The following is a 25299-nucleotide window of genomic DNA, read 5'->3' as shown; positions in this document are numbered from 1 at the left end:
CCTCGTGGGAAACACAGGCAAACTGAAATCCATCAATGGCATTATTGAGCACTTGGGAAGCACTGTACAATACAACAGAGTTGGTATACTTGATCCATGCCCACAAGGAACTTAGAGTCTACAGATCCCCATTTTACTGTTAAGAAAACTGAGAAACTGAACTTGAACAAGGTCATTCAGCTATCAACACAAAAAGCTTGTACAAACTCTCAGCTCCCATATTTCAGGGTTGAGTTGAAGTGCATCTTCATCACAAGTCACAGATTTCTTAAGGATTCATTCAATCAATCGCATTTATTGAGTGCTTGCTGTATGCAAAGCACTGTACTAAGTGATTAGGAGAATATAATAGGACGCAAAGTTTGGGTTACACACAAATGCCTCCCTATCTCTCCAAATCACATCCTGACCCTCCAAATTGTGTTATTTTTAGGACACACCACAGCACGCTATCAAATCAAAGCATATGCATTTGTATTAAATAGTTGCCTGCAGCTTGCGAGCTGCATGAAAGCAGCTGTGGAAAAAGACTCTGCCTCTCTCAAAACACAAATAGGTCTGGGTTACTGAAAAAATAAACTGCCATTTAGGCATCAACAGATGAGCTTTATGTTAATGCCAATGGATACACGAGCTGTTCACAAGACCTTTTTTCAGATGTTTTTAAGTGACTGCAGCGAATCAGAAGGTTTCACCAGTAGCCAGCTTCTCTGGCAGGTTTTTCTAATCTAATATCAAGCTTGCACTAAAACAACCGTTTGAATTACCCGTGCCGGTTTATCATTCCTTGATTTTAATTTTTTATTTTTAATGGTATCTTTCAAGCACTTACTATGTGCCAGGCACTATACTAAGCCCCGGGGCAGATCAATCAGTGGTATTTATTGACTGCTTACTGTGTTCAGAGCACTGTACTATGCGATTGGGAGAATACAATATAACAGAGTTGTTAGACACATTCCCTGTCCACAACAAACTCATAGTCACGATACAAGATAATCAAGTTGGACACAGTCCCTGTCCCACGCAGGGATCACAATCTCCATTCCCACTTTACAAATGAGGTAACTGAAGCACAGAGAAGTTAAATCACATGCCCAAGGTTTCAAAGCAGACAAATGGTGGAGCTAGCATTAGAACTCAGGTCCTCTGACTCCCAGGACCATGCTGTTTCCACTAAGCCAAACTTTCTCGAAAAATAAGCAGATAGCTAGCTACACAGTCAGTAGTCAGTTTCATGTCTCCGATGACACCTGCCTCTCCCACCCACAATTTCTAGTTGCAGTCACCTATAACCAGGCCCAACTTCCAAATTTTGGAGCAATTTTGATTCCTTTCTCACCTCCCTTCTCTCCTTCACCTCCTCTAAACTGACCTTCAGAGGTCTCAGAATCACTTGCACATTCCTCATGGACACTCGGTCACCTGCTTCTTCTCATTCCTCAACTCGTTTCACCTCTCCTAACCCACTCACCAGCTTAGACACTCACTGGATCTCAACAGCAGTCATTATACCTTTTCTGACCTCACCAGTTCTGAATTATCACTCTGACAACAACCTCTCAACCTAGTATGAAGTAGTGAATAGAGCACGGGCCTGGGAGTCAGAAGGACCTGGGTTCTAATCCTGACTCCACTACGAGCCTGCTGTGTGACTTGGGCAAGTTACTTTACTTCTCTGTGCCTCAGTTACCTCATCTGTAAAATGGGGATTAAGACTGTGAGCTCAATGTGGGACAGGGCCTGTGTCCAACTCAATTACCTCATATCTACCCCAGCATTTAGTGCCTGGCATATAGTAAGTGCTGAACAAATACCATAATTTTTATTATTATTATTACTCATTCACCTTCCCTAACCCAACTTGCACTCTTCATTCCTCTTAAGCTAACCTAGACACTGTGCTTTGTTCTTCATTCTCTCCCATCTCTGACCCCTGTATTAAGCCCTCTGTCCTACTTGGAACTCACTGTCTCCTTCAAATCAGTCAGGTCACAACCCACCCCTCTTCAAGGCCCTACTGAAATTTCACCTGGTCCAGGAGGGCTTCCCCAATTCACTCTTCTCCTCCCTAGGTTTAGTTTCCCAACTACCACCTCAGCACTTTGATGTCATTTATGTGCTCACAACCACTCTTAGCACTTCTGTGCATTTAAACTTTATGTAGGCTACTATGTCAGCACTTCCTCATCCACAGAACCATCTTTCCATTTCTTTCGTCCTATCTGGAATTTATTTTATCTCTGTCTCCCCAGTTGGCCTGTCAATTCCTTGAAAACAAAGATTATGTCCTATAACTCTACTGTACTTCCCGCCCAAGTGCTTACTTAGCACACTGCTCTGAGGCAGTAAGGGCTTAATAAATAAGACTGATTGAGTAGGCACCTATAGTAGAGTTGAAGCTTCCTACTTGAGATCAAACTTGATTTCCTACAGAGGGCTTTGGGCAAATGGAAACCGTGCTCTATTAAGGGAGTTCCCACATTCCTTAAAAAGCTGAGCTTAAATATCAACTGTTTTATTGACACTGGGCTGTGTAAATTCACTTTACTTAAGGGTTCTATAATATAAAGAACTGGCATAAAAATACACCAAATATTTAGGACTTAGGAGCACAGGGAGGGGGCATTTTGAAATGTGGGGTCATTTTTGAGAATTGGCAATACCTTGGGGATACATTTTAGATCTTGTGACAGAGAGAACAATCCCGATATATTCAGGTTAAAGAGAAACAAAAGACCTAATTGGTTTCCCACTGTCCGTGACTAACCTTTCCATAAAAATGCCAATTTTAAATTAACCTAATTGCAGAAATCTTGCTACTAGTGTTAAAATTCTCATCTTGCTCTTCAGCAGAGAGTCAGAAAAAGCAATTTAACTTAGTCATAAAATCAGCAATGTTTAGAGTGCAGATATAGTTCTCTGATAAATAAAAGTTCAGCTAACCTTGACTTTGATGCATTGAAAATAATTACCACAAGTGTCACTTCATTTGAAGATGAGTCTTTTTGCTCTCTTCGGGCACTTAAGCTTGAGAAAGCTTATGAAGACAATGATGGCCTGAAGTTAAATTCACAACTACATGACTACTCTCATTAGAACACTGTGACAGAATTTTATGACACTGTGACATTTTTGCCTTGGCTGGAATTGATAATTACCTGTATGCATAATCCCATGAGTGTGCACACTTTTTAGACTGTTTCTGGATTTTAATACCCACTTAGCAAATCCTAGGAAGAACTGGGGTGCACAAAGGCCATGGGCATGACTTGGAAGTGAAGCCAAAGGAGCCATTAAGGAGCAACAGAAAATGTGGGAGAAATATGATAAACAACTGATACCATTGTGTCTGCACATTCTTACACAGTGTTAATTTTCAATCTTCACAATAGGCTTTAAGACTCTCCACCAACTGTGCCTAACTTATACATCACGTCTCTTCACTCGCTACTTCCCAGCATGCGCTCTTCACACCTTCTAAGCTCTCCCTCTAACTGTACCTGACTCTCTGACTTTCAACCCCACTGCTCATGCTTTTCCCCTCCCCTGCCAGACCACAGTTCTTCTCATCTTCAAAATCATCCTCAAATCCCTAAAACCCTTCACAGAGCCTTCCCCAAGTAATTCACAAGACTCTAGGTGCGACAATCCATCAGCCCCTCGAAAACACTTAGAGATTTTATTTTATTCTTATTTCAGTCAATCAGTGGTCTTTATTCATTTTTAAAAATGGTATTGGTTAAGTGCTTACTAAGTGCCAAGCACTGTACTAAGCACTGGCGTAGACACAAGGCAATCAGGTTGGCCACAATCCAGGTCCCACATGAGGCTCATGGTCTTAATCCCCATTTTACTGAGGCACAGATACAAATCCTGCAACCACACCAGGGCTTAGCAGTTCTTGGACATAATAAGACTTCAATAAATAGTATTAACCCTATCGCTTATTCTATTTGCTCCAGATATAATTAAATTACTATTAATTTAATTAAATTACTATTTAATTATATCATGCTATTTCAGGTAATTTTGTTTGCTTTACCCACTAGATTGTACACTCCTTGAGAGCAGAGAACCTGAGCCTTACTTCTGTTTTAGTCTCCCAAGTGCTTAGCAGAGTGTTTCATACTCAGGCACTCAAATATCACTGATTGATTTTATTGATCCTTGAGGCTTTAGATTGTTTTCTTTCCTCAATTGGAATTCATTTTTTATTGCCTCTTTTTCATTAAGAATTCTTCTTCCAAGTTGCTATCACTATTCCCCAGAAATATATACTGAGCACATTTTGTGGACAAGTATGATAGTAACAAGTGGGGATGCAGCAAGCATTAGCAAGGAAGAGGAGAAAGAGTCTAGCTTCCAAAGGGACAGTGAGAATAATACATTGTAAGAGACACCATGACCCCTGCCTATAGGAAAGAAGGGAGAATAGATAAAACACACACTGATGGACATGCATCTGGAGAATCTTGACCAGATATATGTACATATTATAATCATCATTAATACAAATAAACACCCATTGCCTAGTTAAATACTTTTAAACAAAAGTGTTTATTAAAATTTGAAAAAGAATAATGTTTACTGTTGTGACTGTCTTACATTATTTGGTTTTTTGACCTTTCAATCTTTCTTATTCCACTCAGGATCACACCTGGAGAGTTTCCAGTACTCTACTAGTCATGGTTACGAAAGAGAGAATCAAGCAGAGGCATACCTATTCTATTCCTAGCTTGGGCAGTGGCTAGTAAGTGGAAGGCAATCTGCTACAAGTCAAAACTCACCTTTGCTGGGCAACAGCGGCATGGGAGAGAGTCGACGGCAGAGACCCAAGTTTACCGTGCGGAAGAAGGCAATGGTAAACTACTTCTGTGTTTCTACCAAGAAAACTCTATGGATACACTACCAGGTTATTTGCAGATGGAGGTGGGGCATTTTGGGAGAGATGTGTCCATGGAGTCATTATGGGTCATAGATGACTTGACATCATAAGACACGACAAATCTTCTTTATGCTCCCTCTCTTCTCTTTCCTACCCGCTCCCTCAGCCTCTACACACTTAGACTGTGAATCTCTGAGTGGGCCAGGAACCCTGTATCTAATTTAGTCTCTGTGTTGTATCTTTTCCCAGCACTTAGTACAGGGCTCTGCACAGAGGTGCCAAGGCATACTACTGAAAGAATGAAGGGGAAGGAATATAACTGGGGCTTTCATAAAAAAACATGCTAGGAAATTTGTTCTCATGTAGTATATTCCACACTCAAATTCTCAGCTAGTAAACCTCTAAATACTGCCAACTAAAGGGCCAGATGTGGGGGGGGGGTACATTAAAGAGCAAAATGTTATGAAATTATTCACTCATCCAGTGATATTTAGTACAGTGTTCTGCACACAGTAAGCGCTCAACACCACTCACTGATTGAAGGGCCTTCTATGGGCAAAATTCAGGACCAAGCACTGGGGAAAAGTACAATAAAGGATAAATAAGATGTAGTCTCTGGCCTTCAGGGAGCTCACAATGTAAAAGGGAGGCTAGGAGGTTGGTGACTGGCATGAGAAAAAACTGAAAAGATTAAAGGCAAAGCAGCATAAGAACACAAGGATGACAGTGAATACAAAAAGGTACATACCCATCTGTAATTGATTTTATTGTCAGGCATCCCCTTTGGTCTGTAAGCTCACTGTACACAGAGTCCCTCTACAACTACTCTTTTGTATTGTACTCTCCCAAGCTCTCAGTTCAGTGCTCTGCAAGTAGTAAGTGCTCAATAAATACAATTGATTGATTGCCAGAAGAGGGTGTGAAGAAATTGACTGAAGGAAGCATTTTGAGACTATTTACTGCTAGAAAGTTTGCCCAGAATCCATAAGTCATGCCAAGCACAACTTTCCCAACATTCTGAAATATGTTAAGGCAGCACTGAGAAGCAGCGTGGCTCAGTGGAAAGAGCACGGGCTTTGGAGTCAGAGGTCAGGGGTTCAAATCCCGGCTCGGCCATTTGTCAACTGTGTGACTTTGGGCAAGTCACTTAACTTCTCGGTGCCTCAGTTACCTCATCTGTAAAATGGGGATGAAGACTGTGAGCCCCACGTGGGACAACCTGATTCCCATGTCTACCCCAGCGCTTAGAACAGTGCTCGGCACATAGTAAGCACTTAACAAATACCAACATTATTATTATTATTATCACTGCTACTGCTTCAATTTCTTCACACCCTTTTCTGGCAATCAATCAATTGTATTTATTGAGCACTTACTACGTGCAGAGCACTGAACTGAGAGCTTGGGAGAGTACAATACAAAAGAGTAGTTGTAGAGGGACTCTGTGTACAGTGAGCTTACAGATCAAAGGGGATGCCTGACAATAAAATCAATTACAGATGGATATGTACCTAAGTGCTATGGGGCTGGGGGAGGGGTGAATAACAAAATGCTTAAGGGGAATAGAGGGCTAAAACATAGAAATGAGATCTTAGGTAAGGTCTCTTGGAGAAGTTTTGATTAACTGATTTTAGTAGGGCTTTGAATATGGGAATCTCTCTCTTATTTGAAGGGAGAGGGAGTTCCAAGATGGAGGAAGGACATGGGCAAGGAGTTGGGGGTACAGTGAGAAGGTTGGTGCTAGAGGAGCAAAGTGTGAAGCTTAGGTTGTAGTAGGAGATCAGTGAGGTTTGGGGGGAAGTGGAGATGCCAATGATAAGGAGTTTTTGTTGGCTACAGAGACGGATACGCAACCACTGGAGGTCTTTAAGAAAAATGACCTGGGCAGCAAAGTGAAGGATGGATTAGAGAGGGGAGAGACAAGAGGCAAAGAGGTCAGTGAGAAGGCCGATGCAGTAGTCAATGAGGGATATGATAAGTGCTTTGATCAGTGTGCTGCAGTTTGTGTAGAGAGGAAGGGGCAGATTCTAAAAATATTGAGAAGGTAAAATTAATGAGATTGGTTGGGACCCCTTGGATGGTTGAGATAGGGGGAGGGCAATGTGCTCCACATTTTAGGCTTTATGACTGCACATCTTGAGTAAAGAATACTGAAAGCAACCCCTGATAAACTTTTAAATTCTCTTTGACATACTCTATACATTACTTCTATAAGATCAATTAGAATGTGGATTTGCTCTGGACAACACTTCCTTCTCATTAATCAGTCGATCAATAGCAATTATTGAGGACTTCCCATTTGCAGAGCACTGAATTAAGCGCTTGGAAGAGTACAAGAGAATTAGTATATGCAAAGACTACCTTCAAAGAGCTTGCAATCTAGCAGGGGAGACAGACACAAAAATTGCAAACAGGATGGAGAGAATGAAAAAAATAGATATCTGGATGAGGGTTGGGGAGATAGGTACTAAATAAAACAGGGAGATGGGAGCAAAAAAGTATGTGAAATATATATGTAAGTACTCACAACCCTTAGACGCACTTAAGTGGCATCAAAGTACTGAAGTGGTAATGGGAGAGGAATATAAGTAGGGGAGATTAAAAATTGATTGAGGCAGACATGATTTCATCATCATCATCAATGGTGTGAAGGGCATTAAAGATGGGGCATGCTGTAATATATGAAAGGAGAGGAAGTTAAAGGCAGGGGAGAGGGACTGAACAAGAGGTAGAGAGTAAGAAAGGCAAGAATGACGCATGTTGGAGTAGGTCAGCTTGAGTAGAATGATGACTGCAAATGGGGTAATGCGGAGGAGAGACTGGATAAGTAGGCGGGAGAGAGTTAATGGTGTATCTTAAAGTCAGTGGCCAACCTCTCCCCCTTCTGCAAACTTGCATTTCCTCCTTCCTTCAGGACATCTCTTCCTGGATGTTCCACCGTAAATTCAAACTCAACATGTCCAAAACTGAACTTATCTTCCCTTCCAAACTTTCTCCTCCCCTCACTGCTGACAACACCATAATTCTTCCTGTCCCACAAGCCCACAACCTTGGCATTATCCTTGACTCATCTCTTTCCTTCAATCCACACAGTCACAAAGTCTTGTCAATTCTAACGCCTCCAATATTTTTGCTCCTTCTGTCCAGCTGAACTGTCATATCCCATCTCAATTACTGTATCAGCCTCCTCGTTTACCTCCCTCTTTCCAACCTCTCCCCTTTCAGTTCCTACTTCACCCTGCTGCCCAGATCATTTTTCAAAAAAAATTGTTCTCTGTGCACGTTTCCCCACTCAAGTACTTCCAATGTTTGCCCATCCGTCTCCATGTCAAGCAGAAGCTCTTGACCACTGGACTCCAAGCACTCAATCACCTCTTTCCCCCTGATTTATCCTCACTCCTCTCCCACTACAACCCAGCATACACACTTAGCTCCTCTACTCCCTACTTACTTACCATTCCTGGCTCTTGCCTCACCTGCCATTGACCCCGGCTCACAACCTCCCTCTTGCCTGGCACTCACTCCCCTTTCATATCCGGCAGAGAAGTACTTTCCCCATCTTCAAAGCCTTAGTGAAATTATATCTCCTTCAGGAAGCCTTCTCTGAATAAGTTCTCATCCCGCCCCTTCCCTATTTTCTCTCCCTAGTGCCTCACAACCCACACTTAGTCCCCCCATTCCTAAGCACTTAAGATCCCACCTCCACCTTAATTAATGTACCTGGTTGATTCTCTCACCTGACATTTATTTTAATGTCTGTCTCTCTGATTAGACAGTAAGCTCCTCGAATAATAATAATAATTGTTCTATTTGTTAAGCGCTTACTACGTGCCAAGGACTGTTCTAAACGCGAGGGTAGATACAAGGTAATAATAATAATAATAGTAATAATGTTGGTATTTGTTGAGCGCTTACTATGTACAGACTGTTCTAAGCGCTGGGGGAGATACAGGGTGATCAGGTTGTCCCTCATGAGGCTCACAGTCTTCATCCCCATTTTACAGATGAGGGAACTGAGGCAGAGAGAAGTTAAGTGACTTGCCCACAGTCACACAGCTGACAAGGTAATCAGGTTGGACACAGTTTCTGTCCCACATGGGGCTCACAGCCTTAATTCCCATTTTACAGATATGGTAACTGAGGCACTGAGAAGTGAAGTGACTTGCCCAAGGTCACGCGGCAGACACGTGGCAGTGCCGGGATTAGAATGCATGCCCTCTGTCTCTCAGGCCTATGCTCTTTCCATTAGGCCACACTACTTTCCACATTGTTTGAAGGCAGGGATCCTGTCTACCAACTGTAATGTACTCCAGCGTGGCTCAGTGGAAAGAGCACGGGCTTTGGAGTCAGAGGTCATGGGTTCAAATCCCGGCTCGGTCACTTGTCAGTTGTGTGACTTTGAGCAAGTCACTTCACTTCTCGGTGCCTCAGTGACCTCATCTGTAAAATGGGGATGCAGACTGTGAGCCCCACGTGGGACAACCTGATTCCCCTGTGTCTACCCCAGCGCTTAGAACAGTGCTTGGCACATAGTAAGCGCTTAACAAATACCAACATTATTATTATTATTACTCTCCCAAACATTTAGTCCAAAGCTCTTCACAAAGTAATCAATCAATAGTACTTGAGCACATACTATGTGTAGGGCACTCTACTAAGCGCTTGGGAAAGTACAATATATTGCAGTTGGTAGATGTGATCCCTTCCCACAAAGAGCTTACAGTCTACAGGAGGAGATAGACATTAAAATAAATTATGGGTTGGGAAAACAGTAGAATATACAGACATTTACATAAGTGCTGTAGAGCTGAGGTGAGTTTCAAAGTGCTTAAGGGGTACACAGTCAAGTTCTCAGTTGACATAGAGGGGAGGGGGAATACGGGAAATGAGGGCTTAGTTAGGAAAGGCCTCTTAGAGAATATGCAATTTTAGGAGGGTTTCGAAGGTGGGGAGAGTGGTGGACTGTGAGATATGAAGCGGGAGGGAACTGCTAGCAAGAGGAAAGACATGGGCAAGGGATCGGCGGTGGCACAGATGAGACCCAGGTACAATGGGTAGATTGACATTAGAGGAGCAGGGTATGTGGGCTGGGTGTAGCGGGAGGTCAGCAAGTGAGAGGTGAGAGCCCATTAAGCTCATTATGGGCAGGGAAAGTGTCCGCTAATTCTGCTGCATTGTACTCTCCCAAGCACTTAGTACAGTGCCCTACACACCAGAAGCAGCATGGATTAGTGGAAAGAGCATGGGCTTGGGAGTGAGAGGATATGGGTTCTAATCCTGGCTCCTCCACTTGTCTGCTGTGTGACCTGGGACAAGTTACTTAACTTCCTCGGTTACCTTATCTGTAAAAAGGGGATTAAGACTGTGGGCCCCACGTGGGACAACGATTACCTTGTATCTATCCCAGTGCTTAGAACAATCCTTGGCACATAGTAAGCGCTTAATACCATTATTATTATTATAGTAAGCGTTCAATAAATACCATTGATTGATTAAAAGTGATGGTAAGGAGTAAGCACTTAAATACAATTGATAAGTATTTCTGATTGAGAGGAATGGGTAACTACTGGAGGCTTTTGAGGACTGAGGAGATATGTGCAGAATGGTGTTCTATAAAAATGATCCACTTATTCATTCAATCATTCAATCTTATTTATTGCACACTAATCACTTACTGAGCACTTACTGTGTGCAAAGCACTGTACTGAGCACTTAGAGTACAATATAACAACACATTCCTTGCCCACAACAAGATCCAGGCAGCAGAGTTGAAGTATGGCCTGGAGAGGACTAAGACTGGATGCGGGGAGGTCAGTACGGAGGCAGATCCAGTAGTCTAGTCAAGATATAATAATAACAGTAATAACAATAATTGTAGCATCTGTTAAGCACTTACTATGTGCCAAGCACTGATCTAAGCATTGGGGTAGATAGAAGGCAATCAGGTCGGACACAGTCCCTGTCCCACATAGGGCTCACAATCTTATTCCCATTTTACAGATGAAGTAACTGATGCACAGAGAAGTGAAGTGACTTGCCCAAGGTCGCACAGCGAACATCTGGTGGAGCTGGGATTAGAACTCACATCCTCTGACTCCCAGGCTCGTGCTCTTTCCACTCGACTACACTGCTTCCCTTGGATGAAGACCTGGACGGGTAGAAGCAATTGGATTTAGGGGAAAAGGAGGGTCCGGGAAATGTAACGTGGGAAAAACCGACAGGACTTGGAAACAGATAATGTGTGAGTTGAAAAAGAGCAAGAGGTCAAGGATATACCATGGTACTGGGCTTCAGAGACAGGGAGTACGGCTGTAATATGGAACTGCGGTGGAGGAGAGGATATGGGAGGAAAGAAGAGTTTGGCTTTAGACATACTGAGGAGTTCAATTCTTGATATACTTAACTTGTTGGCAGGGCCAGATTATCACAGGGGCTAACAGGGCTTCAGCCCAGGGCCTCCAGCTTACCCCCTCTTGACCTTACCAACAGAGCCGCTGTTTGGGATACTGTGACGATAATGCCCTTCTCCTTGCGGTCGCCACAAGGCAGTCTGAGCTAATGTCTCTGCCTTTTAAGGGGGCAGGCACTTGCCCTTTAAGAGGCCAGAGGTTGTTTCTGTAAAATCTCAGCAAACTCAGTCGCTTTCTCCTTCAGACCTAGGGACTGGAGGATGCTAATCACCGCCCATGTTGCCTAGCCCATGTCCCCTCCTATCCATCTAAGTGCCTCAGGGAGGAATCTAGGTGATTTCTTCGTTGGGGTGAGTCCTTAAGTAGACAGTATGGGTTTGGTGCTTAAGAGGCAGTTTAGGGATTAGTCGAAATGAAAAATAGGACATGGGGCAGAGGTGACTCACGCGTGTACTCCTAGGAGTGTTTACTCCATTAGATTGTATTTATGACTGGGAGAAGAGGATTCCCTACTGCCAACTTAACTTCAGAAGAGCAAGCCAGAAGAGGGGGAAGCAGTGGAGTCAACAGGAGCTGGGTTCTAATCCAGGCTCCGTCACTAGTCTGCTGTGTCAACTTGGGCAAGTCGCTTCACTTCTCTGTGCCTTAGTTACCTTATCTGTAAAATGAGAATTGACTGTGAGCCGCATGTGGGACAGAGACTGTGTCCATCCTGATTAGCCCTATATCTACCCCAGCGCTTAGTACAGTGACTGGCACATAGTAAGCAATTAACAAATACCATAAAAAGGAGGTACGAAGCAGAGGCAGGAATGTCACTCAGTCATGGTGGTAGTCCTCCCACTCCCTCTCAGAACTACCCCCCTACAAAAGGCAGACAGGCTCCAGTTGGCCCTGGCTGCTAGAACTGGCTATAGGGAGTGCCTCCCACCCCCTCCTAAACTCTGGTCGCCCCACCTGGACACAAAATGCAGAGTCGAAGGGTTCAGACCAGAGGTGACTCATGTGCCTCAAGTCGATAGAGCATGGGCCTGGGAGTCAGGTGATGGGTTCTAATCCCAGCTCGGCCACTTGTCTTCTGTGTGATCTGGGCAAATCACTTCACTTCTCCATACTTCAGTTACCTCATCTGTAAAATGGGGATTGAAACTGTGAGCCCCATGTGGGACAGGGACTGTGTCCAACCTGCTTTGTTTGTATCCACCCAGCGCTTAGTTCAGTACCTGATACATAGTAAATGCTTAACAAATAACCATAATTCTTTTCATTATTATTCATTATGATTTTACTCATGTACCTGCAAGCATGCATGTGTTATTAATTGGGGTGCTGCCCACTGTGCTGTAAGGTGTCACTACTACATGGGGAAGTAGGGGGACTCTTTTGCTGCCCCTCTTCCTCCCATAAATTCTCTGCCCCACAGCAGCTTTCACTTTTAGGAGAGCAAGTCATAGGGCAAAGTGGGAAGAGGGAGCAAGGGGGAGAGGCCCACTGGGAAAGGCCATTTAGCTTCTGGTGGGTGCCCTGATGGGCTCCTGCTCCCCAAGATGTTCTGCCAGCCACCCAAAGGCCGTTTGCCCCGGCAACCTGACTGAGAGTGTGTAGCAACCCAAGGCCACCCACAGCTTCCTCCCCTCTTGCTACCTCTCTGGCTGGTGGGGCTACACAGTACCACTTCATCTGCCCTGCGAGTCATGAAAATGACCCCGCTAGAGGGTCCATCCCGAGGCCTGGCCTTCGGTCCCTGAAGATCCGGCCTGGACATGCAGGTGGAAATGCCTTGGAGGCAAGAGGGAATGTGAGACTGCAAAGGAGGTGAGAGGTCAGGGCAAGTGAGAGAGGTTTGCGGGTCAGCCACACTGAGGAGGTAGCTGAAGGCATGGGAACACGTGAGCTTGGCAAGGAACGATGTATGCAAAAGGATATCCGGAAAGGTATGAGGTGGCAAAAGAAGGGTTGATTACTCCTCATGGGCTCAACCTTATTATTAATAATAATAATTAGTGATAATAATGGTAGTATTTCTTAACCACTTACTATGTGCCAAACACTGTTCTAAGCACTGGGATAGACAAGTCAATCAAGTTGGGTACAGTCCCTGTCCCACAAGGGGCTCACACTCTTAATCCCCATTTTACAGAAGGGGCAACTGAGGCCCAGAGAAATTAAGTGATTTGCCCAAGGTTACACAGCAAACATGGAGCGGAGCCAGGATTAGAACCCAAGTCCTTCTGACTCTGAGGCCTGTGCTCTATCCACTAAGCCACGCTTCTTCTCACCTTTGCGTCACACCCAGCATTTTTTGGACAGAATGGGCAGCTATAGCTAGCCTGCTCTGCCCCTCGGAGTAGGAAAGGGGCCAGAGATAAAGCCAAAATGGCAGTTCCATGGTTCACCACCTATCAGTAGGACATGGGCCTCGGGCCTGGTCCAAGGTCTTTGAGGTTCTTGCCGGGCTGCAGGACTGGGCCATCAGAGCCCTTGTGCCCCTTCCCTGCCCAGGAGGCCACTGACCACTACCACCATCAGGAGCAGCAGTGATGGGAATGGGCCAGCCAAGTCGGGCTCACCACTTGGGAAGCAGGAGCCCAGGAAAGATAACGGACACACCGTGAGCTCCGGGCCAGGGGCAACAGGGTGCTTACTAAAACTGGCTGTGGGCACTTTTGGGGCCGATGGAAGAGCAGACACCGGTCAGGTCCCTCTGCCTGCTGGGAAAGAGTTGGGCAGTGGGGCTGGAGGTGGAAGAGACAACTCCAATATAACAGGCAGGTGAAGTGAATTCACTGGGTATGATTTATGCAGTGCTCTAGGCACTTGGGAAAGTGGTGGTGTTGATGATAGAATGTCCTGTCAAAAACAAAGGATAAACCTCAGTCCTGTAGAACACTTCAGGACTGAGAAGGAATTGATTACAATAGAAAAGAAGCACGGTGGCCTAGGGAAAGGAGCACAGGCCTGGGAGTCAGAGGATCTGGGTTCCACTTCCAGCTCAGCCACTTGCCTGTTGTGTGACCACGGGGAGGTCACTGAGCTTTTTATGTCTCAATTTCCTTATCTGTAAAATGGGGATATCTGTTCTCCCTTCATTTAAAAATGAAAGTATTTGTTAAGTGCTTACTATGTGCCAAGCACTGTTCTAAGCACTGGGGTAGATACAAGGTTAACAGGTTGGAAGCAATCCCTGTCCCACGAGGGGCTCACATTCTTAATCCCCATTTTACAGATGAGGTAACTGAGGCACAGAGAAGTTATGTGACTTGCCCAAGGTCACACAGCAGACAAGTGGCAGAGCGAGCATTAGAACCCAGGTCCTTCTGACTTCCCAGCCCATGATCTATCCACCGGGCAACACTGCTTCTCTGTCTGTGAGCCCCATGTGGGACAGGCACTGGGTCCAACCTGATATCTTGTATCTATCCCCGCATTTAATACATATTAAGCACTTAATAAATACCTTTAATACTATAATTAAGAGACAGTGTCTCAAGGGCCTTCTCCCTTCCTAATGCCTCTCTTCTTTCTTCATTTCTTCTTCGATTATCTTCCTCTTCATCTTTTCTGTCTCCCTTTTTCCTGTCTCCAATTTCTACTCCTCTTTTCCTCCCGCACATCCTTAGGGCTCTGCTCTCTTGATTCTCTGCCCCAAGTCTACCTTTCACTCAAAATGAGAAGTCGACACCCCTGTGACAACAAAATATCCCTTTTTTGGGATTCCCTCTAGCAGGGAAGTGTTACTGCTGTGCCGAAGAGAGATAGGAATGCAGAAACACCAGGGCGGTAAGGTTACACTTAAAAATTACACACAAAAACTAGCAGAGAAGCAACTCTAAATATACTCAGATACAGAGGAAGGTATAAAGACAAGTATGAAACACGCACATTGCGAGAAATGTCTTTGAAGTTTTACTCTTCTAACCTCCCAATTCCCATCAACTTGATGGAATTACACAAGGTCATCAAGAACTCAAAGTGTTACACATGGTATTCTTTTCCTACTATTATTATTAATGATACTGGTGTTTGGTAAGCACTCTTAGACAAGCAAGGTCCTAAGTGCTGGGGCTAGAAAATATAATCAGAGCAGACACATTCCCTGTCCCACAAAGGGCTCACAGTCCTTCGGACAGAGAACAGATATTTAACCCCCATTTTACATATGGGGAAAATGAGGCCCACATAGCAGGTAGGAAGTGGAGTCAGGATTAGAACCCAGGTCTCCTAACTCCCTGTCCTGTACTCTTTCCACTAGGCCACAGTGCTTTGCCTAACTGCTACCACATTAATCCAGTCACTTTTCCTATCCTGCCTTGATTACTCTATCAGCCTCCATGCTGACCTCCCAGCCTCCTGTCTCTCCCCACTCCAGTCTATACTTCACTCAGCTGCCTGAATCATTTTTCCACAAAAACATTCAGACCACGTTTCCCCACTCCTCAAGAAACTCCAGGGGTTGCCCATCCACCTCCGCATCAAACAAAAACTCACTGTTGGCTTTAAAGCACTTAGTCACCTTGCCCCCTCCAACCTCACTTCGCTACTCTTCTACTACAACTCAGCCCACACACTTTGCTCCTCTACTGAGAACCTTCTCACTCGATCGCATCTATCTTGCCACTGATCTCTCACCCACATCCTGCCTCTGGTCTGGAATGCCCTTCCTCTTCATATCCGACAGACCATTACTCTCCCCGCTTCAAAGACATATTGAAGGCACATCTCGTCCAAGAGGCCTTCCCTGAGTAAACCCTCCCATGATTAAACTCTCCTTTGCTCTTCTCCCACTCCCTTTTGTGTCACCTGACTTGCTCCCTTTATTCATCCCCCCTTCAAGCCTCACAGTACTTACATACATATCTGCAACTTATTTATATTCATGTCTGTCTCTCCCTCTAGACTATAAGCTTATTGTGGGCAGAGAACCTGTCTATCATGTTGTACTCTCCCAAGAGTACAGTGGTCTGCAAACAGTAAATGCTCAAGAAATACAATTAATTGAATGAATGAATGGTGGTAGAGCATGGGTCTGGGAGTCAGGTCGCCTTGGGTTCTAATCCTGGTTCTGCCACTTGTCTGCTATGTGACCTTGGGCAAATCACTTCTCTAAGCCTCAATTACCTCCTCTGTAAAATGGGGATTAATACTGTGAGCCTCATGTGGAATAGGGATTGTGATCAACATGACTTGCTCGTATTCACCCCACCACTTAGTACAGTGCCTTGCAAACAGTAAGCGTTTAACAAACATCATAATGATAATAATTATTCCTTTATGCAAAATTCTCAATAGCGAATCTCCTAGAGATGGTCTCAGTTAATTACATGAGATTCAAATTCTATAAACAAGAGCTCACATCCGTTTAAAATTGAGTAGTAAAGACCCCTGGACATGTGCAAATTTTTTAGTTCTCAGTGCATATTTCTCAGAACCACAGGATTAAAATGTAGGGTAGGACCTTGAGAGATCACCTGGATGCCAACAGCCCAGAATTTCCATGCCATTGGAATGCCTTCCCCTCAGCCCCACCCTGCAACTAAGGCAAACTCCCTCCTCCCATCTTCCCCCCGGAAGTGAAGCCTCTACAAAATAAAACTCTGGAAGGGTGGGGTGATTGCGGAGAATTTTGACGAGGGCGATCCTGACTGCAACAGTGAAAAACAGAAGAGAGCTCATGGTGGGCAGGAAAAGTGTCTACCAACTCTACTATAGTGTACTATAACTCCTGTAAGCGCACAATAAATTCTACTGATTGACTGATTGATGAAGGACTATCTGCCCAACCTAGGAATCCTCTGTTATTTTCACTGTTGACTATCTTAGTCTGTTCTCCTTTTTCCCCTAATAACTGCTTTCCTCCACTTTAGAATGGGAACCCCTTCTGGGTCAGGGATCAGATTGGTATCAATGTTCATGGATTCTCCCCAGAGCTTAATATTGTATGCTTCGCCCATTGTAAGCACTTACTAAATGTTGTGATTGATTGACTGATCTTGTCCATTCTCCTGCCTCCAGCCAGATGAATAACTAAGCCATCCAGAACAGACGGGTGTTTCCTTTCCTTAATGATCTCCAGGGGTGGCAACTCCACAATCGTTCTCAAAAGCCTATGCCAGTGTTTTATCACCTGGACCCTGGAAATTGCTTAATAAATTTTGGCTGTCCTAAGCAGTTCATTAAAATTCTGAGTGTCTGGCATAACTGGTCATGGCATAGCTGTTGGTGATCTGTTTAATCCATCCCCCATTGCAAATGGGGTAAAGTAGGGCTGCACTGGAGGCTCACTCCCATTTTTTTTAATGGTATTTGTAAAACACTATGAGCCAGGCACTGTTCTAAGCACTAGGGTAGATACAAGCTAACTAGGTTGAACACAGTCCATGTCCTACATGGGGCTCACTGTCTTAATTTCCACTTTAAAGAGGAGGTAACTGAGGCTCAGAGAAGTTAAGTGACTTTCCCAGAGTCACACAGAAGACGAGTGATAGAGTCAGGATTAGAACCCATTCAATAGTATTTATTTATTGAGCGCTTACTATGTGCAGAGCACTGTACTAAGCACTTGGGATGAACAAGTCGGCAACAGATAGAGACAGTCCCTGCCGTTTGACGGGCTTACAGTCTAATCGGGGGAGACGGACAGACAAGAACAATGGCACTAAACAGCGTCAAGGGGAAGAACATCTCGTAAAAACAATGGCAACTAAATAGAATCAAGGCGATGTACAATTCATTAACAAAATAAATAGGGTAACGAAAATATATACAGTTGAGCGGACGAGTACAGTGCTGTGGGGATGGGAAGGGAGAGGTGGAGGAGCAGAGGGAAAAGGGGAAAATGAGGCTTTAGCTGCGGAGAGGTAAAGGGGGGATGGCAGAGGGAGTAGAGGGGGAAGAGGAGCTCAGTCTGGGAACGCCTCTTGGAGGAGGTGATTTTTAAGTAAGGTTTTGAAGAGGGAAAGAGAATCAGTTTGGCGGAGGTGAGGAGGGAGGGCGTTCCAGGACCGCGGGAGGACGTGACCTGGGGTCGACGGCGGGATAGGCGGGACCGAGGGACGGCGAGGAGGTGGGCGGCAGAGGAGCGGAGCGCGCGGGGTGGGCGGTAGAAAGAGAGAAGGGAGGAGAGGTAGGAAGGGGCAAGGTGATGGAGAGCCTTGAAGCCTAGAGTGAGGAGTTTTTGTTTGGAGCGGAGGTCGATAGGCAACCACTGGAGTTGTTTAAGAAGGGGAGTGACATGCCCAGATCGTTTCTGCAGGAAGATGAGCCGGGCAGCGGAGTGAAGAATAGACCGGAGCGGGGCGAGAGAGGAGGAAGGGAGGTCAGAGAGAAGGCTGACACAGTAGTCTAGCCGGGATATAACGAGAGCCCGTAATAGTAAGGTAGCCGTTTGGGTGGAGAGGAAAGGGCGGATCTTGGCGATATTGTAGAGGTGAAACCGGCAGGTCTTGGTAACGGATAGGATGTGTGGGGTGAACGAGAGGGACGAGTCAAGGATGACACCGAGATTGCGGGCCTGCGGGACGGGAAGAATGGTCGTGCCATCCACGGTGATGGGAGCGGACCGGGCTTGGGAGGGAAGATGAGGAGCTCAGTCTTGCTCATGTTGAGTTTTAGGTGGCGGGCCGACATCCAGGTGGAGACGTCCCGGAGGCAGGAGGAGATGCGAACCCAGGTCTTTATGACTTCCAGGCCCCTGCTCTATCCACTAGGGCATGCTGCTGGACACTGCATCAAGGGATCTGGCCAGAGATGTTAAAATATAATTCTGTTCCTCTGGGAACCTTCTCCAACTGAATAGGCTACAAGTCCTCATGCTAGATGTGGATGACTGTGCCTGAGGGACACACAGCTTAAAAGACATCAAACGACTGCAAACCACTTTGCTGAATCAGCCAGGCTACAAACTGAGGCTAACTCTGAAGAAACAAACGATGGATCCGCCTGCACTGGGACAACCCTAAACATGAGCAAAGTTCTTTATTAGCCACATGGAGCTAAATACTGAAACAAAATTCTGTTACCTAGGCAGCACACTGGCCAGCGATGCCATGATGAGCAAGGAAGTAGAAAACCAAATTGAATCAAAAAAGCAAGCAGGTCCCTTTGGAAACTGTCAGAGGAAGCGTGGTGGCAGCATGGTATTAGACATTAGATGGACTAATGGTCTACAGAGCAATACCGCTGCCCAATCTTCTCTAAGGCAGAGATCCATCCGTCTGCCATAGACACCACATCCAACTCCACAAGTAATTCCCGCAGTGGAAAGAGCACGGGCTTTGGAGTCAGGGCTCATGAGTTCGAATCCCAGCTCTGCCACTTGTCAGCTGTGTGACTGTGGGCAAGTCACTTAACTTCTCTGTGCCTCAGTTCCCTCATCTGTAAAATGGGGATTAAGACTGTGAGCCCCACGTGGGACAACCTGATTCCCCTGTGTCTACCCCAGCGCTTAGAACAGTGCTCGGCACATAGTAAGCGCTTAACAAATACCAACAACACTTATGGGCCATGAATCCACATCATGTGCCAAGACTAGATCGCAAACCACAAGAGTACTGAAACAAAGTCAGTTTCCTAGGACTGAAGCTATGCTCACTTCACCAACACATCTTCACTTAATGAGAACAATAGATGACAGCAGGATATGCAAATGGGTGGTGAATGGTAAGGTGAATTTGGGTAACCAAAAAAATGGGGGAGAGGCAAACGAAACTTTATAAGAGTAAGGTCACAGGAAAGCATTAGCTCAGACAATACATTTCAGTTGATAACTGGAAAGCAACTGTGGCATAAAGACCAGCAATGACAACAAGAAAGGTGTAGATCTTTTCGAGCAAAGGTTTCGAGAGGCTCTTGAGGCAAAATGAAATACAGCATCAGGAGCTGAAACAACAGATACACCAGCATGGCACGGGGCAATCTTTGGGTGTGCATGATGTGGTGGGGATTCTGGGTCCAACCTTTCAATCCTATCCTTACAGTTGGGAAAATTAATTTGAGTGCCAAGGCCAGAAAAGACGGGGATGGACATAAGCACACACTCCTGATAATCAAGACGTTCCTTCCTAATTTCAAGAAAAACCTTTTCTGCTTTAATTCAAGCCTGTTTCTTCTTATTCAGGGCTCGGTGGACATTTAGAAGATCAGCATCTTCCCAGAACATAACATCTTCATTAACTTGAAGAGAGTTAAGGTTTTTCAGCCTTCTCTTCTCTACACTAAATAACCACAATTCCTTTTACTTTTCCTCAGAGGATTAATTTTCCGGCCTTTAATCCTATTGTTCTCTGTCATCCTCAATGGTATTTACTGAGCTCTTACTTTGTGCAGAGCATTGTACTAAGCACTTGGGAGAATACAAAACAACAAAGCCGTTAAACATGTTCTAGGAACCTTCTCCAGGTTTTCTACATCCTTTTTAAAGCGTGGAAATCAAAGCTGAATGTAATCTTTTAAAAGGAATCTGAGCAATGCAGAGCACAATGAAAGAGTTTCTTTCTGATTCTTGTATGCCACACTCTCACTGATGCAATTCTTATTGATTTGTCAAGAATTGATAGAGCAGGCTACTTCAAGAGGAGAAGCAAACTGTTTTCTGTACCAAAAAACAACATGCAATCTGTTGAAAAATGTGATTTTTGAATCATTTTGGTCTTAGTCCAAACATTTTCATGGAAAGGCTTTAGACTTCCATTTAAGTAAAGCTGGACTTGAGCCACAGTCCTTAATCTTAATGAAAGGGTTTGAGTGGTGAGACCAATACCCAGCATTCTCACACTCCGATCATTGCCTCTTCGTAGTAGAGTTTTCCTTCAGTAAATTACTCCGGTAAGCACAGAAGTCCAAGAAATATACACTTCTTCCACTGAATCACGGCTCTGTTCATAAGCTATAAAATTCTCTCAGGACTTCAGCTGAAAGAGCTGGGCTTTATCATGGCAGAAATGCTGCCTTGGGAGGGCCTGGCAGTGAGGTGTCAGGGATACCCCAGAATACGGAGGCCCGCTGAACCCTTGTAGTCACTCGTGTTCTAAGCCAACAGAAGCTGAGGGCTGCTATAAATCAAGGGCTGCCGGCAAGTATACAGGCATTTTATTTTCACAGAGCTTCACAATAGTTTTTATCAGTTCTTTCTCCCACAACCTCAACTAGTGGGCTGGTCCACTGGTCCTGACTAACCAAAGGGGGAACCCAACTAGATAAAAGGGAGGCAGGGCTAGGATGTGATTTTCCACTCCTGGAAGCTCACAGATTTCACTGATTTTCTTCTGAGCATCCCCACAAAATTCAGGATTCACTGTGAAGACCCATACAAACCCACAGAGAAGTGAGAGTAGCATTGGATTATTTAGTTTCATGGATGACTTTTGCATATGAAACAACTGTTTTCCTCACTGTTAATCTCATTTCAGTGGAAACATTTCCTGGATCTGCCCATATCTTGCAATGGAGCAGCAGGAGGAAGCATATAGAGAAGAGATGGAAAACAAATGTTTTTAAACATTTTGGTTCGGTAATGGTGGCCCATTCAAAGGTTTTAACTAAATCAAGGAAAAGCCTCCAATGCCTTGGTCCTCTTACAAGATAATCAAAGCTGCTTGGATTACAATGGGTGTGCATGGCTTGAACCCCTTGCAATCTGGTTAGCAGTAAGTCTGTTTGCTATGCTGGAGTCAATGGTGGGTGATTAGTGGACACCTCAGTTGATATGTTCTGGCATCCTCCAAGACTACAGCTGCACATTTACATATGCAATGACCTAGATTTGCATTTGCTATCACAACCCATCTGACCTAATTAAAGTAATGGAGCTTTCATAACAGGGAAGGAGGGGATGTTAGATTATGGCATGAAGCAAAGAGCACGTTCAGGTCAGGTACAAGCCACAACAATAAGCTTCCTTATTGATTAGTACAATCCATTTTTGAATACTGCCTATTAGAAAATTATCTTAGTTAATACAATGGGAAATTCTGACACGGAAATGATTTCGAGCAGGACGACAGAGAAAAGGAGTATGTGGCTCTAACACTCAGAGCTCAAACTGTAAGCATCCACCAGAGGAATACTAGAGGCGGCAGTCTTGGAGCTGAAAGGAATCTCAACCGCTCATTTACCTGCGAATGACGGTTGTCAGCCATAGTCGCTCAGAGGCCCAGACTGCAAAGAAAACAGCCTGTGAGTTCTTGCAAAAGCCTGAAGGAAATTGGGGAGCAGGAAAGATGTCTCCCATTTTCTAGCCCATTCTTCCCCCACCAAAAAATACGATCAGCCCACGGAACAAAACATCCAGCCTTTCTCCACTAAAAAAACCCCACAACAAACAAAAAAACTACTTCTGGGAGGGAAAAGTCACACCAGACAGAGAGGAAGGTATTATGATACCTCAGAATTCACAGCTGTCAATGATACCAAAAACAACTAGGCCTTCCCACCTTCTAGAGTTACAGTCTCCCCTTTCCCGGGAGTAAGTACTGGGCATGAGGGAGGCGGGGAACTTGGAGAGAGGGGAAGGGGACTGAAAAGGGGGAGACAGACACTTTAGGAAGAATCAAAGACTCATGGAGATTTAGCATCGAGTGGGTGTGAGTGGAGAAAAGCTGTGGGCACAGAAGAATTGGGCTCCGGGATAGCTGACAGCACTTGTCACAAGCACCAAATTAATTTTTTAAAAGGGAGAAGAATAAATGGTTTGAAGCCATAACGGCATGAGACAAAATTTATTCTGACAAAAACTGCTGTCCGGGAGGTTACAAACCGGGGAAATGAGATGGTTTTATAATAGGAGATTCACAAATGAAATCCTGAAACGAAAACACTGCAATGCACGAGAGACAGTTGGTCTCTGAGGGGTCACCTTGGCACTCCAACTAGGAATTCCTTGTCATTTTATGCTGGCAGAAACCAAAAGGGCATTATGAATTATTTTCTTAAAATGAGTTTAAACACACTCAAAATAAGCTAATCAGTAGTTAATATTCTTGAACCATGACAATGCACAGTTACAAATAACTACTTTTTTGAAGAAGCCTAAAAGTAAATTTTAAAAGAATAAAATGCATTCACCCAATTAATTTTCTGAAATCTCATTAAAAAATTTAGCCTGACTAACTCAGACTTCTGACCTGAATTTTAATTATCTTTACGCTGTATAGAGCTTTTTTTCTGATATTTGTAATGCATCATTAATTTTAAGGCAACTGTTTCTATGCTTTTAAAATGCATACTTCATCAGAATGACATTTACTGTAAACTAATTTCACCTTTAAAGACATCTGCTATTGAATATGTGGAAGCTTACACATGTATGTGCATATTTATACATAAAAATATGCCCCAGTGACTGTCCATATACAGAAATTATCCAGATGATTCAGGTCCAGGAGACAAATTTTGATCTGAATTAGCTGGATATTTTAGGCAGCGTTTTTTTGGCCTGAAATATCCACAAGAGCCAGGTTCCAGGGACAAAAAATATTTATTCCATTTACCCTATCAGGCAACTTCTTACCTTTAATCCTAAGGAAAGTGATAGATTCTCTTCAAGTCAAATTCTAAATTAACCAATGAGGATATGGACGGTTCTGAGCTACAAACTATGGCAGGAGGCAAATATTTCCCCCATAAGGAATTATACACTGCTTTCCTTAGGAATCCATAGGTATCTCAAAAAACAAATCATAAGTAGCTAAATTTTTATTTTCCCAGAAAAATAGGGATTTTTCACTTCTCAATTTATTCTCTATGTAAGTTCAGGCCCTCGAGAGGAACAGAGAGAGAAAAATGGATAACAAATGCACTGTCATCATGCTTTCAATATCTGAAAAACTAGAATTGGCAAGGCATTTCTGTAGCAGTATGACTGCAGAGCACAGGGAAAGCATAATCAAATATAACACTTATGTTTGCTTCCCCCTTATATCAAATGATTAAAATGCATTTTGTCCTTCTGGAGGAGGGTCCGGATTTGCAATAAGAGTATTCCTGAGACTGAATTTGTTCTAAGAGTTTCTTTCCTACCTCGGCTTTAGTGAGGCATCCGGGAGTTGAAAGTTCCTAAGAACTTTTCCACAATGACTGACTAGTCATTCAATAAGTAGCATTTATTGAGCGCTTAATATCATTAAGTGCAGACCACTGTAGTGTTTGGGACCACCACATTAAACAGTAACTCCTTACCATTGGCTTTAAACATCTTGCCCCCTTCTATCTTAACCCTCTGATTCCCTACTACAACATAGCCCCCACACTTCGTTCCTCTAAAGCGAATTTACTCACTGACCCCTCGCTTATGTCCTGTCTCTGGCCTGGAACTCTCTTCCAATTCATATCTGACAGACCATCACTCTTCCCACCTTCAAAACTTTACTTCAAATCACATTTCCTCCAAGAAACCTTCCCCAACTAAGCCCTCATTTCCTCTTCTCCCACTCCTTTCTGCGTCGCCTCTGCACTGGGACTTGCACCCTTTATTCATCCCACACTCAACCGCACAGCAATTATGCTCATATTCATAATTTATATTTATGTCGGTCTCCCCTTTTAGACTGTAAACTCCTTCTGGGCAGGGAATGGGTCTACCAACTCCGCTCTATTGAACTCTCCCAAGCGCTTAATATAGTGCTCTGCATACAATAACTGCTCAAAATACAGGAATGACTGATGGATACGAGTTAGTAGACAGGAACTTTGCCCTAAAGGAGATTACAGTCTAGTGGGTGAGACACACATTAAAATAAATGATAGGTGAGGGAAGTAACCAGGTAGAAGAATATGAACATAAGTACTGTGGGGTGGGGTGAGTACCTAAGTGCTTAGAGGATAAGACTAAGTAATGATAATAATAATAACACAGAATTTGTTAAGCGCTTACTATGTGCCAGGCACAGTACTAAGCACTGGGGTGGATACAAGCCCTCTTCCATGTGGGGCTCATAGTCTCAATCTCCATTTAATAGATGAGGTACTTGAGGCCCAGAGAAGTGAAGTAATTTGCCCAAGGTCACA

The 25299-nt window shown here is 44.2% G+C and overlaps 1 protein-coding gene across 2 annotated transcripts in view; it reads right to left on the bottom strand.

The window, feature by feature from the left end:
- The window catches only part of NEK6 (NIMA related kinase 6), a 105847-nt gene that overhangs the window by 59192 nt on the left and 21356 nt on the right, over positions 1–25299 (bottom strand). The gene's annotated exons all lie outside the window — the stretch shown is intronic.

This window comes from Ornithorhynchus anatinus, chromosome 4 (assembly GCF_004115215.2).
Source record: "Ornithorhynchus anatinus isolate Pmale09 chromosome 4, mOrnAna1.pri.v4, whole genome shotgun sequence".
NCBI lineage: Eukaryota > Metazoa > Chordata > Mammalia > Monotremata > Ornithorhynchidae > Ornithorhynchus > Ornithorhynchus anatinus.
Note: the sequence above shows the minus strand (reverse complement) of the source record. Positions and strands in the feature narration are given on the sequence as shown.